Below are 20139 nucleotides of genomic sequence, written 5' to 3'. Positions count from 1 at the left end.
GTGTTCATTTAAAAAGAAGGAATATTATTTCACTGCAGATTGTTTTTACAATTGGAATGCTGAATGCAGATTTGGGCTCAGCAGTGAGCTGGTGCTTAACATTCAGAATATAAGCAATAATGGTGAGCAATGTTGTATAATACCTGGGGCAGGAGAGCAACTGCAGTCTGTGACCTGGTAATTATAACCATCAGCATAAAGTCGGGTTAAGCTGATGTTCCCCGAACCGGGACCGAAACGCTGCGATCTTTGCGGGGGCCATGATCAAAGGCACTGGCAGACTCTCAGTGAGTGCAGCTGCAGCAAGTGGCTTTTGGGCGAATCTATTTGAACAAACTTGGGTGGGAGGCAGGCTGTTGACTGGGTCATCTCCAGGCTCGCAATGGTGATAATTATATCTCATAACACATATTTCTCCCCATTAACTATAAAGGTTAAAAGCTTGATTGAAGTTGACAACTCTTTCTACAACAACAACAACAACAAGATTACATCTGTATAGCGCCTTTCACGTCAGGAGGACGTCTCAAGGCTCTGGACAGAGTACAGCATTTCAAACCCGAGTTGGGGTCAGGGGCGGGGGGGGGAAGGGAGGGGAGGCATGGTCAAAGAGGAGACATGGCATGGTCAAAGAGGAGGCATGGTCAAAGAGGAGGGTCTTGAGGCGGGACTTGAAGGAGGCCATGGAGGGGGCGAGACGGAGTGATTGGAGGATGGAATTCCAGAGGTTGGGGGCAGAGTGGCTGAAGGCTCTCCCGCCAATGGTGGGGCGGGTGGGTCGGGGGACGTGGAGCAGGCCAGAGCCGGCTGAGCGGAGGGAACGGGCGGGTTGTAGGGGGTTAGGAGTTCGCAGAGGTAGGGTGGAGCGAGGCCATGGAGGGCTTTGTATGTGAGGACCAGGATCTTGAACTGGATCTTCTGAAGGATAGGGAGCCAGTGGAGTCGGGGGAGAGGGGTCACGGAGTTTGGTGCGCGCGAGAACACGGGCTGCAGAGTTCTGGATTATCTGCAGCCTGTGGAGGGAGGAGTTGGGAAGGCCGACAAGCAGGGCGTTTGCATAGTCGAGCCTGGAGGTGATGAAGGCATGAACAAGAGTTTCAGTGGCCTGAGGGGTGAGGTAGTGGTGGAGTCGGGTGATGTTATGGTGGTGAGGGAAGGCAGAATGGGTCATGGCTTGAATGTGGGGGAGAAAAGACAATTGAGGGTCGAACAAGACACCTGGGTTCCTGACTGGCTTGATGGGTTGTGGTGTGCAAATTTGAGGTTGATGCTGCCAAGGCCTGAGGTGCAGAGGCGCTGGCGTGAGCCAATCGGGAGGGCCTCAGTCTTGTTCACATTCAACTGTAGGAAATTTGCCCTCATCCAGGACTTGATGTCTGACAGGCAGTCTGTCAGGACAGCAGTGGTCCTGGAGTTGAGGGTGGAGGCAGAAAGATAGAGTTGGGTGTCATCCACATACATGTGGAAGTTGACCCCATGTCTGCGGATGATGTCACCAAGAGGGAGCATATAGATATTAAAGAGGAGGGGAGAGGACCAAGGACAGACGCCAGATGTGACAGTGCGGGGGCTGGAGGAGAAACCGTTAGAGGCAACGAAGTGGAGACGGTGAGAGAGAAAGGAATCGAACCAGGCAAGGGCAGGTCCGTGAAGATTAAGTAGAGTGGAGAAACGGTGTATGAGGATGGAGTGGTTGACAGTGTCGAAGGCGGCAGAGAGGTCGAGGAGGACAAGGAGGCAGAGGGAGCCCTGATCACAGATGTTCAGAATGTCATTAGTGACTTTGACCAGGGCTGTTTCCGTGCTGTGGGCAGCACGGAAGCCGGATTGGAGGGGTTCAAAGAGGGAAGACGAGAAAGAAAGGAGCAGAGCTGGGACGCGACGACTCGTTCCAGGATCTTGGAGAGGAATGGAAGGTTAGAGATGGGGCGATAGCTGGAGAGGAGGGATGGTTCCAGGGAAAGGTTTTTTCAAGATGGGGGTGATGACGGCTGTTTTTAGGGGGTGGGAACTGAACTGGTGGACAGGGAGAGGTTGATGACATCGGACAGGAGAGGGGCCAGAAGGTGGAGCTGGAAGACGAGAAGAGAGGTGGGGATGGGATCGAGGGAGCAGGTGGTGGGTTTGAGTTTGCGGACAGTCGTGGTGAGGGAGGAGGGAGAGATAGGGTCGAAGGGGGGGATAGGGGGGGGATGGGTGGGGGGTGGGTCATGAGGGAGAGGTGATGTAGGGGTGCTGTGGACGGGGCAGAGGTGGCTGAACGTATCCCCTGATTTTGGATTTGAGGAAGTCCAGCATCTCCTCACAGTTGGCGTTTGAGGAGAGGATGGGCAAGGTATGGGAAGGTGGACGGAGGAGACGGTTTGTGGTGGAAAAGAGAAGCCTGGGGTTGTCCTTTGCCTCCACGATAACCTTGGAGTAGAAGGAGGATTTGGCGGAGGCAAGAGCACAGCGGTAGGTCTTGGTGTGGTGAAGCCAAATCTGCCGATGGACCATTAGTTTGGATTTGGTCCAGGTGCGTTCGGCAGCTCGACCTTGTGCCTCCTACAAGCCTACCTTTAACAAACAATGGGCTGGGAATGTTTGGAGTTCCATAGCATAGTGGTTAGAACATTTGTCTCACAAGCAAGAGGACCCGGGTTTGATTCCCGGGAGGAGCGAAACCTTAGGCAAGTTTCCTTACACCACGCACCTATATTATGCTTACCAAGCAGTCAGTAGGCACCCGATTGTTAGTCGTTTGGCTGATCGCTTTACGGGGGTAATAATCCCTCCCCCCGAAAAAAAATTGGGTCACTTGATCCATGACTGTTTGTGGGACACTCCTGTATGCAATTGGCTGCCACGTTTGGCCCACAAAATATACAATCAATTCACTTTACAATATATCCTGTGAAGCGCTTTGAGACGTCTCAACAACCGGATAAGGTGCTGTGTCAAATGTAAGGATTATTATTGTAGGATTATTATAATTGCATAGAATGTTACAGCATAGAAACAGGCCATTTGGCACAACGAGTCCATGCCAGTGTTTATACTATTTTATGCTCCACACAAACCTCCACTCCTAATCCCTTCTCCCATTATCCCTCTATTCCCTTTTCCCTCATGAATGCATGTCCACAGAAAGGGTTTCTTTTGTTTAAAAAGGTTAAATTCGGAGAAATTTATTGAGGTTTTTCTGTAGGAATGTTTCAAACAGAATTCAATTAAGAACACATTTGATCCATGGAAGCTGAGTGGGAGAGAAAGATAACCTTCACTTAAGGAGCATACATTTACATGTTAGTATGGGAATATCAATGTTTTTGCATGAATACCCATCCCCGCCTTCAGGGGAGAGATAAAACCAAGGTTCCATCTGCCTGTTCAGGTGTACATTAAAGATCCCACAGCAGAATTTGAAAAGAAAAGGGAGTTTCTCCCGGTGTCCTGGCCAACAAATAAAATTGATCTTTAAATCCGTAATTGTGGGACATTGTTGTGCGCAATTGGCCTACCGCGTTTTGCCCACAAAATACATAGTCACTCCACTTTACAGCATATCCTGTGAAGTGCTTTGAGTTACCTCAACAACATGATAAAGTGCTACATCAAATGCAAGAATTATTATTATTATTATTCCCTACAATTGCTTCTCAACTCATTGCATGTGAAAAGTCAATTGGGTCATAATAGACAAAAGAAATTTGAGAGGAAGTGGTTCAGATGTTTACAATGATGAGGGATAAATGATGTTGATTAAGCAGATGATTAACTGTAGAGCAAAACTAAGTGGTTTTAATGAAATAAAGATAAGAGAGAAAGACAGTTACCGAGAGTCACAGTCTTCACACATTCAGAGATAATGGTAACATTTCATTATTATTTCACCCCACCAAGATTGGTAAATTTATTGGTTATCTGTGAACCTAATTTAATCTGTGCGGGTTCCATCCCAATCCGTCTTCCCCCACTTGAACTTTGTGATGTTGGAGGTGGGGGTCATGAATTGCAACATGTGATATTATTACCCCCTCACCCGGTGTTATAACGTTGGCTGTTGTGTTCACCTACAAAATACAAAGTCACGACCCTTTACAGTAAATCCTGTGAAGCGCTTTGACGTAAAAGGTGCTGCACCAAATGCAAGGATTTTTTGTAACTTACAACACACTTCCAGTAATTTGCTATTCTCCATTTAATAACAGAAGACAATACTTGCTTGCTTCTTCAGAGTGTCGTCTGAGAAGCTCTTTTAATTGTGAATTGGCACTGTGAGGGGTTAACCTACCTACCCAGTGAGATGGAGGGGACCGAGGAGAACCAACTGGCTCTTACAGCAGAAGGAAATTCATCCTAGCAACATACAAACTTTTTTAAAAAGCATTCTAAATGCAAGGAATATTTGCTGTTGAATCGTTTTTCATTTCTCTCCCCGCCTCCCCCGCAGCCCATGCTTTTAATTCTTCCTGGAGATGGTTGCCATAAAGGTTTCTGAACTGAGCGTGGAGTGTGTAAGAGTGTGTGGCAGGTTCCAGGCACATCTCAGCCATTTGATAAGGTCTCCATGCACCACTAAACAGTTGCCTTGGATTGGCCAAGAGTGATCTCATGATTTATATCGCACATAGCTAACTGCTTAAAAAATTATTGTTGTCTCCACAACTCTGAAAAGGTATGGTAAAACTACATCCCCTGCGTTGCCATGATAACACACAAATTAAACAGAGTACAAGTTAAGACATGTGACTGAGTTTGTTGGATATCGTGTTTTATAATGCAAACTGCGGTGCCGGAGTTAAAGAAAGAAGACACATCTCTCCACAATGTGAACAGGTTTGAATCCTGGTAGAGGCTGGCTTCGAATAACAACATGTGCAGTCAGGATGTCACCACAGAGCTTTTAAATCTTACAATTCAATGCAAATTTACATTTATATAGTTTGTGCCTTTCACGTCAGGAGGACAGTCCAGGATTTTCTGGGCTGGGGTGGGATCCAAGGGGGTGGTGGGATAGAGGAGGTGGGGAGGAGGAGAGAGGGAGGGAGGGGAAAATAGCTGGTCAAAGAAGTACATCTTGAGGTGGATCTTGAAGGAGGAGAGAGAAGGAACGAGTCGAAGAATCTCGGTGATGGAGTTCCAGAGGGTGGGAGAAGATACGCTGAAACCCCAACCTCCAATGTTGGGCCAGATGGGGCGGAGGACGTGAAGCAGGCTGTTCACTGACTTGTCGTTCTAGCCAGAGGGCAGGAGAATGTTGATTAACATGAATGTTGGGATCTAATTTGCAGCATTTCTTGGTGGGAATTCCTTAATAAGGAATCTCACTGGAATTCCTGTCGACAAGCAGGAACTCTGCTCCGCATGCCAGAGCCGTGTTGCCGGGGATTGGAGTTACTGGAAGGAGTCCTCTGAATTCCATGAAGAAATATCACAACTTACACTCGAAAACCTTATGTCACCTCATTCGTCTCATAGCTACCATCTTAACAGTCTTATAGTGCTTGGCTGAATTACTCCTGCTCCAAGTGTGCACACTCTGTGCTACCGTAGCATTTATAGCATTAATGTTTTGTAAAGGCACAGTGATGCATGACACAGAGAGTTGGGAAACAATGCCTCTGTCTCCCTCGAGCTCATAAAGCACTGTGAAAGCAACAACACTTGATGGATTAGATCATGGACCTGCTGGGTAACACTTGTTGCTATATAACTGTCATGAAGTTTGTGTTATGTTGGTGGCTTCCACATTCAATAAGTGTTGTGAGACAGACTGACAGACAAATGGGGAATGAGGTAACTGCTTAAAATGACAAATATTAAAGAGTACGTGGTCCGCACCTCCAACTGGCAGAACCATTGTTCAATGGGAAGGGATGTGTGTCTGAGCTGTGGGCAGGAAGATTATGGCATTGCCCTCATATGTATTTCATGATGAACTATGTTGTCCACCAGGAAGCTCCTGGGAATTACTATCCTCCTTGTGAGGCTCAAACCCACGCTTGTCAGATGTTAAGCAACCACATAGTGACTATCCTCTGGGGGGTGAGGTAAGCGGGGTCTCCTTGGAGCTGAACTGGCTCTAAGGTGGCACGCTTGGCAAAGGAATGTCAGAATCAAGTTAGCCCCCGGTGGCGCTCTTGATAGTCGGTTCCTGAGTAAACTTTCAGGTCCTGCTTTACAGGATGTTGATTTATTTAACTTGCTGCTCTACCATCGGCAGCCGTGCCTTCAGCCACTATGCCCCAAGGCTTTGGAACTCCTTTCCTCACTCCCTTCGTCTCGCGCCCTCTCTTCCCACGTTCAGGTCTCTGCTGAAGACCTTTCTTTTCGACTGCGCCTTTGGTCACCTTCCTCCCCCTCCCCCTGGCTCGGCCCCGGGATCCGTTACTGTGAAGCACTCTGAGACGCTGTCCGGCGTGGAGGGCGCTATATAAATCCAAGTTGTTTTTTTAAAAAAAGACCACAATCTGAGATACAAAATGGCTACTAAATTTTCCATTCTGTTTCGTCCACAAAATACACAGTCACTCCACTTCACAGTAAATCCTGTGAAGCGCTTTGAGAAGCGCTGAGAAGTGTGTCTCGATGACTGTGATAAGATGCTATCTCAGATGCAAGGATTATTATGAATAATATTAATATTACTAATATTATTAATATTATTATCAATAATAATAATAAAGAAACTTGAAGAATTTGGTCAGGGCTGCCTTTACATTCTTTGTAGCTCTTTAAAGTCTTTGTAGTTCATTATACCTGTAGACTGAACCTGCCAGAGGTGCCATTGGTTTTTAAACCTTGCTGCACGTTCGCACAGAATATGAACCCCACTAAAGAATTAGCTCATTATTCTGTGCTCAGAGGCAGGCAAAATGTACGAGCAAACGTATGAGCTAAATATTGCTCTGAAATCAGGGGTGGGTGGGGAGGGAGGGCAACTAATGTATCCAATTTTGGGGGATGAATGCAAAGTGTGATGTTTCCTAACAGATTCAATAAGGCTGTTCGTAGGACATTGTTGTGTGCAATTGGCTGCGGCATTTTGTCCACAAAATACAGTCAATTCACTTTACAGTGTGTTCTGTGAAGCTTTGGGACATCCTCCCGATGTGAAAAGCGCTATATCAAATGCAAGGATTATTATTATTAAGACAATTTACGTTAAAAGAGCTCCTTTCACATCGGGCCACGGAAGGTGGGGAGTGGAAAGATGACCAAAAACGCAGCCATAGAGGTAGGTCTTTTGTTTGCATTGCATTGTGAATCGAATGTTTCAAAATTGATTTTTTGGGGAGGAAAAGGATGCTAACGTTTCATTCTAGGAATTTTCCTCATCCTCAAATTATATCTTGGCACCAAGAGGCATGAACAAGTGACGTACTCTAATTAAACCTTCCTTTACCTGACTGGGAAGTCAATATGCGGATAAGTTAACGAGGGATCTCTTAACCTCTGATCATAGTGCAGTCTGCTGAGACACTAGTGAACTTATGCGTCCAACCATTCTTAAACAAATGTGGTTAGAGGCATAAGTTCACTAGTAACCCCAGCAGAACACTATTTTTCTTCTCTTCACTTTAATTATTGTGGTTTATCTGACTTAAACTGCAGTGCTTAAAAAATGAGCAAATGATAACGAGAGTAAGAGCTCTGGACAATGCATAATCATTCCCCATTTTTTAATGGACTATATTATTTAGTCTTATAAGTACTGCTAGAAATCAGATCACCTTTGTCGTGTTGTGATTTCAGGAGAGAATTCCTCACAAAGCAGTTAATGCTTTCTTTCTGTAATGGAGTTAGCCTGTTGCTGAGAGAAAGACTAAACTAATTCCAGTCCTTCCTATGTTTGTAATCAGTGGGCTTAATGGGAGCCAGGATTGCATTACTGGCTATGAGCTAACAGGGGAACTCAAGGGAAATGGGGATTTGTGGTAAAGCCATTTCATCCCTCAAGAGAAGCGGGCCTGGTGTCTTTACAGGTTTAGTTGGTATCACTTTCGCCTCTGTGCCAAAGGGTATGGGCTACAAGCCGTACATTGGAACTTAGACCTTATAATCCGGGTTGATATTCCAAAAGAGTACTCGGGGAGCACTGCATTGGTGGAGGTGGTGTTCTTCAGGTAAGACATTAAACTGACATCCTATCTGTCTGTTCAGGTGGACGAAAGATCACATGACATTATTCCAGAAGAGAAGGCACTTTCTCCTGGTGCCCTGGGCAACAATCTCCCAAATAAGATTGGTCATTCACTTCACGGATGTTTATGGGACATATAATCACATGATCTGAAGAACTGATAGGCCATGCCTGCAGGCAGATTAATGGATTGGGGAACCCTGAACCAGATGACATTCGGGGGCTGTTCGTGCCAGGTATGCGAAATATGCAACAATACCTTGTGCTTATGGGACTTCATGGTCTTAAACATGTCAAATACATGATCAAAACTTAGTGTACATGTCAAATTGTGCTCACTAGACAGGATTGTGAGTACATTCAATCTAGAGTACATTCAATCTAGCTTTGTAGACCTAATAATAACAATAATCCTTGCATTTGATATAGCAGCTTATCACGTGTTGAGACATCTCAAAGTCTCTGAAACTCTAAAACTCTCTGAACCCGTACGCAACCTAGGCGTCAGGTTCGATCCCCAATTATCCTTCCTCCCCCACATCCGGTCCCTCACCAGCACCGCTTTCTTACACCTCGTACGCATTGCCCGTCTCCGCCAATACCTCACTCCAAAAGTCGCTGAAACCCTGGTCCATGCCTTCGTCACCTCTCGACTGGTCTATTCAAATGCCCTCCTCGCCGGCCTCCCCTCCACTACCACCTATAAAATCCAGGTCATACAAAACTCTGCCGCCCACATTCTTACCCGCACCAAACTCCGCTCCCCGATTACTCCAGTCCTTGCCAGACTGCACTGGCTGCCTGTCCCAGAGAGGATCGACTTCAAGATCCTCACCCTTGTCTTCAAATCCCCCCACTCCTCTGCACCCCCCTAACTCTCTGACCTCCTCTCTCCTCACAACAGTGCCCATTGTCTTCGTTCCACCGGGTCTGGCCTCCTCCTTGTCCCCTGAGTCCTCCGCTCCACCATCGGCGGCCGTGCTTTCAGCCACTACGCCCCGAGGCTCTGGAACTCCCTTCCTCAGTCCCTTCGCTTCGCTCCCTCTCTTTCTACTTTCAGGTCTTGGCTGAAGACCTTTCTTTTCAACCGTGCCTTTGGTCACCTTCTTCCCCCTCCCCCTGGCTCGGCCCCGGGATCCATTGCTGTAAAGCGCTCTGAGACGCCATCCGGCATGGAGGGTGCCATATAAATCCAATTAGTAGTAGTAGTAGTAAAGCACTTCATAGAATATATTGTAAAGTGAATTGACTGTGTATTTTGTGGGTGAAACACGGCAGCCAATTGTGAACAGCAGTGTCCCACAAACAGTCATGGATTGAGTGACAAAAAAATTTTAAATTAAATTTTTGTTTAAGGGATTATTACCTCTGGAAAGCGATCCGCCAATTGACTAACAACCGGATTCCTACCTTTTGCGAGGTAAACAGAGGAGTGTGGAGCAACAAAACTTGCCTCAGGTTTCGCCCTTCCCGGGAATCGAACCCTAGAGGTCTTGCTTGCGAGGCAAGTGCTCTAACCACTGAGCTACAGGATTCCACTGAGTGAGATTTTGATGAAACTAATCTTTGAGAACGACCGTTCATCTTCACAGACTATTATTGTAAGTGTTAAGAGCATATGAAGAGCAACTGTCACATTTGGAAATATTGATTCCACCAAATGATTCGGTTTCATGTGCTTTCTCACACTTATTATGTGATATGAAATACAGAAAGTACACCAATACACCAACGTTTTTTTTAGCACCACTAAGATAAGCCTCATAGCTGCCAGACATGACTCCTGCTCTCCACACTGGCTCTTATTTCCTGCTGCACCTCTCTTTCTATCGCTCTCCGCGCTGCCTCATATGAGACAGATATGACAGAACAGAGACCAACCGGGAGAGAGCTACATTCGGAAGGTAAAGGCGTGAATCATATCTGGGCCCCTCAGACCTCGGGACCCCCTCGGATCTCGGGGCCCCTTAGATGTGGGGACCCGGTGAGATCCTCACACTCGTGTTCAAATCCCTTCACTCTCTGGCACCACCCTACCTCTCTGACCTCCTCACTCCCCATTCCACCACCCTGCACCTCTGCTTGACTGGCACCGGCCTCCTGCTCGTCCCTCGCACCCTCCGCCCCACCATCGGAGGTTGCGCTTTCAGCCATTACGCCCTGAAACTGTGGAACACTCTCCCTCAATCCCTCCGCCTTTTTCAAATCCCGCCTGAAAACCTTCCTCTTCAACCGTGCTTGCGGCCATCTCCCCCCACCAGCTTGGAGTCAGACTCCGCCACTGTGAAGCGCTCTGAGATGCTACCCTGCGTGGAGGGCACTATATAAGTGCAAGTTGTTGTTGTTGTATTGATTAATCCGGCCCTGCATATGGGACAAAACAATGTGGGGTTTGAGAAGGGGAGAGGTGAAAAATTATTTTGAATGGTTAACGTTTATTTATGAAGAGTATCACCTCATTCACCAGTGACGATAACACTCCATGAAACACATTCATCCGTGTGTACCTGGATCCTGAGATAAGAAAGAGGGCACAAAAGAGTTGTGGTCTGTTAGTGCTTGGAGATAACATTATCCCGTACTGTATAGTGCCACAGGAAAGGTCTGGCACCTGGTCCGGCCTGCTACTTACAGCTTTAAGCTACGTTTCCTAAATGTGTTACATTCTGCGTGTGGGTTTGTGTGTTAATTTCTGTTTGTGGGTTTGTGTAAAATCTGTATTCCACAGGCAGCAGAGTTGCCACACGTGGGATGACAGGAATTCTAATGGCACTCCTTATCTAGGAATCCTGTTACCACAGAACGCATGAAAAATACACCAGACAGTGGAACTAATCCGGAATTTGAAGTGAGATCAGAGAACATGTCTTTACACAGTGGTTTGGGAAATGCAAAGGGTTGGGCGAGGAAGACCAAAGAGGTGGAGAGCCTTGGGTTATTTAAAATAATAATAATAATTAATAGTAATTATTAATAATAATTAATACCACTATTAATAATTACCAATAATAATGATGGTAATAATAATTGTAATAATAATAAAATCATAATAACAATAATTTTGTACAGTTCTATTCACATTGGGAGGACGTCTCAAAGTTCTTCAGGAGATTTACTGCAAAGTAATGACTGTGTATTTTGTGGGCGAACATAGATCTAGAGGAGAAAAAACGTTTTTGACCTTCCTGGACGTGTTGTGGGGCTACGTCGTTTTTTTAATATAAAAAAGCCATTTGTGCCTTTTTATATTTTTTAAAAAACCTCCAACTACATTTTGAAGACTTTTTTTATAAAAAGGAATTATTTTCAAAAAATGTCTCAGCCGCAAAACATGATGCAACGTCATCTGAGTGAATATTACAGCAGAAAGAGAGAGAGACATGCACACACAACCAGTCAGAGGGAAAGAGAGAGAAGGGTGGGAAACAGAAAGACAGAGAGCGGGGGAGAAACAGGCAGAGGGATAGTGAAAGGGAAGAAAGAGACAGAGGAGAGACGGAAGAGAGTGAAGGAGACAGAGAGAGAGGGAGGTGGGGGGTGGGCATTGAAAAAAAAGAGAGCAAGCATTGTTTCCCTCCATCTGTCTCCGTCTCTTTCTCCCTTCTGCCTTCCTCTCTCTCCATCTCCTTCCCCCTCTCTGTCTACCTGCCTCACTGTGTTTCTGAGCCAGTTTTTGAACCAGGCATACCCACAAAACATATGGAAGTGGCATACATAATATATAATAATAATAATAACAATGATAATAATACATATGTTGAACCAGGAGTCTGGTGTAGATACGCTTAAGCTTGATCATGGCTTTTCTCATACGTCAGATACCCGGCTGACCAAAACAAGTCTCTGCCCTCCTTCCTCTCTCTCTCCCTCTGTTTCTCTCTCTCTCTCTCTCTCTTTGTCTTCCTCTTTCGGTGTCTCTCTTTATCTCCCTCTCTGTGTCTCTTTCTGTTTCTCACTTTTCCTTTCTTTCCCTTTCTCTCTCTCCCCCACCCCTCTTGTCTCTGGAATAATCAGGAGTTTGTGGAGGGTTGAGCTGGAAAGTCCAGCGAAGAGGGTGATGGAAAAATACGTCTGGAGGTGTTCATGCATGGATGAGCTCAAGGTTTCTAGCCAGCAGTGTCAAGTACTGCCGACTTCAAATATGCTATATACATGTAAATTTGTATTGTGTGAGGATTTCGACTACATAAAGATATTATATGAAGAAAAGGTTGCTTCCAGGCAATTCTTTTACAGAAGACCAATTTGTGGAGATACCTCCTCAGCCGTTAAACATAATGGAGCAAGAGGTGATAAAATAACTGCGGTCAATTAATTTCACAGAACTATTAAAATGCACAAGAAATGTTAAATTATATATTGATTGTTAATATCTGTCAATTTAAAGCACCTCTTTGCTAAGTGTCTACTGTAACACCATAACTCTATGCAAATATTGTAGAGTTCCCTAAGCTAATGGCTAGCAAGCTCGCCTCGCAGGAAAGAGGACATGGGTTCGAGTTCTGGGCAGGGCAAAACCTTAGGCAAGTTTTGTGCGTGTCTTACATGTCTCTGTTTGCCTAGCAGTAAGTAGGAACCTGGTTGTTGGTTGATCGGTGGATTGCTATCTGGGGGTGATAATCCCTTCAGTGCTTTGAGATGTCTCAACAATGTGATAAGGCTCTATATCAAATGTAAGGATTTTTATTATAAATTTCTGTGCAGAAGGTAAACAGGTCTAATTGCAAAATATGAACAGTGAAAGGAAAACAGAAGGAAAGATGTCTCTTTTCTTGTTTTCTGATCTGCCGAGCTTCGGGGAGGATCTGTCCATCAAAGCCTGCTGCACGGGGAGCTCAGTCGCAGTTGAGGTAGATGCTGACTCTACCCTGCTGTGCTAAAGCCTTCACGTCATTCACTGGAGCTCTGAGAATCTACATCCTGGAGTAGCGGAGCTGGCTTTGCACCAGTGCAGTGACCAGAAAGGACAGACAGCTTACCTACATTGTCAGCTACGTCCAGGTCAGTTACATGATGCTATCCAGGAAACCCAAGTGAGTGCCATGTCGTCAATCCCAGGCTGTGTCCATGGTCTGTCTCAGCTGGTACATTACCATCTTTACAAGTCTCTGGGGTGTAACCAGGAAACCATTTGCCTCTTGTGTCTGACATCTCCCAGTCTCCCATTATCCATCAGGGCAGACACTCTGACTGTTTGTGACACCTCGTACAGTCTTGTGTCTGATCTGGTGACAGGTGATGATCTTTCCTTTGTTCCATAGAAGATTGTCTGAACATACCAAGTTCAATATCTGGACTTTCTCCCCACCTGGTCCTCCTCCTCCTGCTCCTCCTCCTCCACACCTTGTGGGTTCCTCCACCTCTGATGCCTCAGCAATGCTTCCAGAAACGATTATGTCATCCATAAATGATGGATCAGAAAGGCAATTCACCTGTAACCACAAAAGGACAGAAGTAACCAATTACTTAAAAGTATAATTGCACTTGAACAGACAGACAGCTGCGGATACCATTTGCAAAGCAACTGATATATGCATGAAACTGAACTATTGCATGTAAATCTGAGACTTTCTGGTGTTTTAGTTTTTGAGGACACTTTTTTTTAGTGTATTGGGAGTCTGTTAGGGAAAGAGAAACTGCAAACTCAACATACAGAATTTTTAGGCTCCTGGTTAGATGTTTCTCCTGGCATGATTTTGAAGCTCAATGCAATCTTGTCCTACAGCCAAATTGGCATTTTCTTTGTTAGTGACTGCACAAGTCAAGGATGTCCCTTACACCTTTGCAAGTTGTAATCCATTTTTAGGTGTGTCCCTGGTATTTCAGCTAGTTTTAGCCTACAGGATCATTTTGATTGAAACTTTTCAATTCAATTTTAAATTAGGACCTTTTCATTCACCTGCTAAATACATAGTCACTACACATTATACTAAACCCTGTGAAGCACTTTGGGATCTTTCAGCAATGTGCTGAGTAACATCAAAGTCAAGGCCTACAATAACTTGCATTTATACAGCGCCCTTCACACAGGATAGTGTCTTGGAGCACTGCACGGGGTTGGATGCCAAGCAAGGGAAAAAGGAAAGGGGAGGGAAGGTGCAAGTCAAAGGAACTCCGGGATGCAGTTCCACAATGTGCGGGCAGATACACTGAAAGCCCGACTGCCAGTGGTAGGGAGGGTAGGACAGGGGAAGTGAAGCTTGCTGGTGCACTCACCACAGAAAATCAGGTAGGGCTGAAGCTTGTGTTTGTTGTTCAGTGACCCCTGTGTGAAAGTGCACTGGAGTAGATGTGGAAACGTAGAATTGGGCTGGCCTCTGATGTCTCTGATGGCTGAGTAGCGTGATGACATTCTGCCTCTGCTCAGACATGAAGAATGCCTACTGGGGTGAGGTCCAGGAAGGTTGCTGGCACTCATGGAACCCTGGCCCGGAATGACTCACCGCCTCGAGGAAGGTGGTAAAGAAAATTGGGTGAAGCGAATTCACTTCTCCCCCATTGTTCAACATGCTTCAGTGTTTCTTAGGTTGCCCCTTGCCAGCACAACGCCTGTTTGCCTAGCTGCAGACATGTGACCCGTCCTCCCGCCTTCCCACTGCAATGAACTGAAATGTTATTTTGAACAGCCTAACCCAGATGACTTAAATCCATCTAATAATAATAATAATAATAATAATAATAATAATCCTTGCATTTCATATAGCGCTTTTCACATCTTCTAGACGTCTCAAAGGGCTTCACAGAATATACTGTAGAGTGAATTGACTGAATATTTGTGGGTGAAACGTGGCAGCCAATTGCGCACAGCAGTGTCCCACAAACAGTCATGGATTGAAAATGACCAATTTATTATTGTTTTGTTTTTTGGAGGGATTATTATCAGGCGTGTGGAGTAAGGAAACTTGCCCAAGGTTTCGTCCTGCCTGGAATTGAACCCAGGTCTCTCGCTTGCAAAGCGAGTGCTCTAACCACTGAGCTACAGGACTCCATCCAGGAAGTCTGCTACCATCTTTCCTTCATAGGCTTTTGATCTGGGTGCAGCCAAGCCAAAGGATATCACCAAGCCAAAGGATTCCTTTGTGATACACATCTGGTTTAACATCAGGCCACAGTGCACACTACGGTTGATTCAAACTGAAGCAATAAGGAAACTGTGGACATGATGCAAGTCTGCACGGTGCAAATTAATTTCCATCCAGTTGCTGCGATACTGCTGGCGACCCTGAGGAAGGCAGGACATTTTACAGCAGACAGATGTTTGTGCTCGCTGCAGTGCACGTCTTAATCTGTATAATGAGGTCGAAAACATGGTGTTTTTCAAACAGAGTTCCTTTGAGGAATCGAGAAGTAAGTCACACTAACTAGCAGGAACTCCCTCCGATACAATCTATTTTCAGAGCAACCTTTCCCGCAGGTCAGCAAGACGTGCTTCCAGTTACCAAAATAAGCCCCCACTCACGGATTCATTAATTTAGGAATCCTATTAGAAATGACCGCATTTCAGACCCCCAATGTATTCAGATTTCTCTGGAACTCCTTTCTTTTCCTGGCTGATAATGTGACCTTGCTCCCGCGCAGCCACTTCCTCTCAGTCTCGTTCAATGTCTGAAGCTCAAAACCACCACTCCAGCCCCTCCCCCACACATGCACATATCTACATGCTGTTCGTTTCGTGTTTCAGGGTCTCCTGCAGTTGTTGTATAGGAGGCTGATTCTCAAATCCCATGTATTACGCAACATCACAGATTAGAAAAAAAACAGCTCTTGTCTTAGGGTGCTTTCAGTCTAGGTGGAAAATTTAATTATTACACTACCAATGCTGTGTTTTAAAATGCTCTTTGGGCAAAGATTTTGTACTATCATGTCTCAAAGTATTCAGTGTTGTCCTCTGTAAAGCTCTGTTATGACAGTATGTTATTCTCAGATGTATACAATACTGCATTTTCTGTCTGTTTGCCTGCCTGTCTGCACATCATTACATTGTGCATTTATCAGATTAGGTGTTTGGGAATATAGGTTGGGTTTGATTTGGACAAAAAATATTTTAAGCACATCGTTTTGTGTTTGTCTGACTCTGTATGGAGCACTGCCACTGTAAAATGGTTGCCACACCTGAGGCCTGAAATTTCAAATGTTCTCAGCCTTAAGCCTTACTGCCTTAACATATAAGATCATTCAGAATTGTGGAACGTTCTTAGATCCAGTTTTAATTTTTGAGCTGGTCTTTTTTAAGAACTAGAAAACCAGCATCCAAATGAACACTGAATTTAAGAATTTTGCAAAATTCTACGTAATCTTAAATTTTAAGGTAAAATAGTCTTAAAGCTAAAAAAAGGAAATTATGAACTTCTGATTTTTTAAAAAATGTTTTTCTGCTACTTTCTGGTAGATTATAATTCCAGAACTCTGAAAGCAATAGCACCCTTAGGATTTGCAAACCTCATATTAGCTGCGTAAAGAGATGAAAAAGAATTGCCATGTCATGCAATAACCGGTCCCTGCTGATGATGGTGAAAGTGACCGCTTCTCACTGTGACCATATGTCTTCAGAACTTACAAATATACACTCACTATAGCTGGTCATTAATCATGGCCCCATTATTTTCGCTATCGTCATGCTCAGAATTTTTCCACAAAATTAAATGGGGTGTGAAATTAAATCAAGTGACTAATACCGCTATTAAAATAGACAAGACAAGCACAATTCATTGCGATTGTGTGAGAATGTGGGGTCATGAAGTTTGGGCTATGCACAAACAAGCATAGGCCATGATACTCGACAGAAATTACTTGTGAATCATTCTGAGATAGTTCCATGTCAAATGCAAGAATTATTAGAGTGATGATCGTCCAAACATGCAGAGATAAGGAGAATTGGATTAGGAGAGGTGTGGTGTTCACAAAATGGCATTAGGCAAAATGCCATGTTTTATTCATGAGGGAGGGTTTGCATCATCATGACCTCTCAGGCTGTTGATCCAGACATCTATTCTAAATAGGTGTTTTTGATTATGTTTCCCCTGTGCAAACAAGTTTGTGAGAGAGTTTGAATAAACAATCCCCATTTGATTCCATATTTTCAGGATATCCACTTTACCATTTCCCATTAAAGTAGCAGGCTGTTCCTTAGATGAGTCCAGCATCCTGGCATTGGCCAGGATTATTATCCCCTCCAGATGTTAATTACTCTGTGTGTAAAGAAATAGGTGTCAGACTGGCTCAATTGGTAGCATACATGCTTCTGAATCAGAAGGGTATTGATTCAAGCCCTACGTTAGGACTTTGAGCTCATATTCTAGGCTGACACTCCAAATAAAGTGTTAGGAATGCTGCTTTGTTGAAGATGCCAAGTTTGGATGAGACATTAGACATTTGCTTGTTAAAGATCCCATGACACTATTGAAAAAGAGAAGAGAATCACTCCTGAAGTCATTGGGAACACTCAGGTGCATTTAGATGCTGCCTGACCTGCTGAGTGTTCCCAGCGACTTTTGTTTTTGTTTCAGATTTCCAGCATCTGCAGTATTTTACGTTTACAGAACTACTCCTGGTATCCTGGCTAACAATCCCCCAAATAAAATTGGTCATTTATATCATGGCTGTTTATAGGTCGTTGCTATATTGCAAAACCTGCAAAATACTCAGTCACTACATTTTACAGTAACTCCTGTGAAGCGCGATGAGACATCCTCCTGAGGCACTGTATCAAATGCAAGTATTCTGGGTTTGCTTTCTCAATCCCCTTTAGCATTTATCCCTCTATGAGATCCCCACTGTTATCACTTGTGCTTTCTAATGGCACTAATCATTTTCTTTGGGAATGTTTCCATTTCTGCTCCAGAAACCCAATAAATACACTTCAAAGGCAGCAATTACAAAGCAATGTTTTTACAAATTAATCTGCACTTTGCATAATAGTGAATTAACCGACGTGCAAGTCATTTTTATGTTAAACTTGAAATAGGTTAATTAGCAACATCAGAATGATGGTGAGTGGGGTCCTCATGAATTTAGGTTTCGCCTTGTTAGAAGCTTCATTATCAAAAGATATGACCAATCTGATAAAGTTTTGGAAACACTAAAATGTAAAGAAATTAAGTAAATTCATTCCAGCCTCATCACATGGTAATCTGTGTAAGATCCGTGAACAAAATCTCTCCCCCAAAAATGCCCCCGAATCCTATTTTGCATACGGCATTTTTTTTTGTCTCTTGTCTCTTGTCAGGCTTTTACTTGGCCATAAAAAACTCAAAATGTCTGTCAAAAAGGATGAAAAGGAAACCACCAGCCACAAAATGACCTTTGGTCAGAGTCTGGGATTGTAAATTGTGTGATTTTTTGCGGGTGAATTTATTAACAAGTACCATGATTTCAGTCACAATTTACACAGTGACTTTCAGTTTGCGAATACTATTTTTTTCCAGTCCTAATGCTTGTCTGAGATTGTATTACAAAGCTGTACTGCAATTTAAGGCAGTTTAGATCCCTTGAACAGTGGGTCATCTGGGCCTCTCAGTTATTCTGCAGCCCTGAACACTCTTGGGCATCTACTTTATGTTGTACCTCTGAGCAAAAATAACTTGCACATACATATTTAGCACCTGTCATATAGGATAACATCTCAAAGCACTTAACATAGATGGAGTGCATGGTGGGGTGGGGCAGTATCAGGGAGGTGACTGAAGGAGCTGTCAAAGAGGTATGTTTTTAGAAAGATTTTGAAAACAGATATGGAGGGTGTATTAGGCTTAGAAGGGTTTTGGGAGAGAGTTCAGAGAGTGGAAGCAAAGTGTCTGAAAGCTCACCCACCAATGGTGTGCCAAAGGAATGACAGATGGTCTGGGTTTGTGGAGTGGAAAAGATTGCAGAGTGTGAGGATGGGGGTAATGTGCTTGAAGAGCCCAGTCAGTGCCAGATATGCGAAATACATAGTCTGTGGCGCTTGTGGAGGATGGAGCTAGAAAGGCTAATGAGAAGACAAATGGAGAAGTCAAATCTGAAGGTGTGACTATGAAGGTTTCCGTGAGATGGGGATGGAAACGGGTGATACTGGGAAGCGGAGGAAAGCGGACTTGGTTAAGGATCAGATAAAGAGCTTAAGAAGAGCCCAGAGTCAACAAAATACTCAGACACAAAACATTGGGTCTGTAAGCGGATTGAGCTGTCAGGGAGGTTGATACAATCAGAGGCAGAGGTAAGGAGGCACGTGTACCTCCTCATGGGCAGATGTTCTCTCTAAATGTACCATTATCCAATTCACTGTCATGGGTGGGTTCTGGTATTAGGTTTTCAATGAGTTAAAGAAAGAACCTCCTTCTCACAAACTATGGCAGACTGGCTTCTAAACAAGCTGCTTATGTTCCTATGGTTACTGAAAGCTAAAGATAGTTTTTTTAAAAAAAACATTTTATGATGGCCATAAAATTGTAATAGCATGTACATCCATCTTTCCAAAGATTACTGTTTACGTCTCTACATGTAATCCCTCTCATATCATTGCTATCTTTCGAAAGCCAAAGCAACTTATAGCAAGAGGAGGAAATTAAAATTCTGATATTAAGTGAAGTCAGAGCTAAGAAATTAATCCATTTTCCATATACAGGACAACAATTTACTAGCTGAACCTGAACCAAATACAATCCAGTAAAACTGTTATCCCTGCATCAACCTCAGTAACGTAATGAGACAATCTCTCAAGAGATTCTATATTCATTTTCCTCCAATTGGCATAAGTCATTGTCGCCAATTGCACAATCCAGGATAAGAAAGAATGTGTCGAAGAATATTCAGTGCAGTGAATATCTCAAACTGTCATGCTTAACAGTTGCAACAATTTGCACTTACAAATTATTTTTCACATATGAATGGCTCAACATGCTTTTAAAGGGATGATGAGGCATTGACCAAAGATATGGTCAAAGAGATATGTTTTAATGAAGGTTTTGAAGGCAAAGGGAGAAGTACAAGGTAAAGATATTTGGGGAGACAGTGGAGAGAGCAGTCCATCCTAACCC

Source organism: Callorhinchus milii, unplaced genomic scaffold, assembly GCF_018977255.1.
Source record: "Callorhinchus milii isolate IMCB2004 unplaced genomic scaffold, IMCB_Cmil_1.0 Scaffold1, whole genome shotgun sequence".
In the NCBI taxonomy this organism is placed as follows: Eukaryota; Metazoa; Chordata; class Chondrichthyes; order Chimaeriformes; family Callorhinchidae; genus Callorhinchus; species Callorhinchus milii.
The sequence above is the reverse complement of the archived record's forward strand: the minus strand, read 5'-3'. Positions refer to the sequence as shown.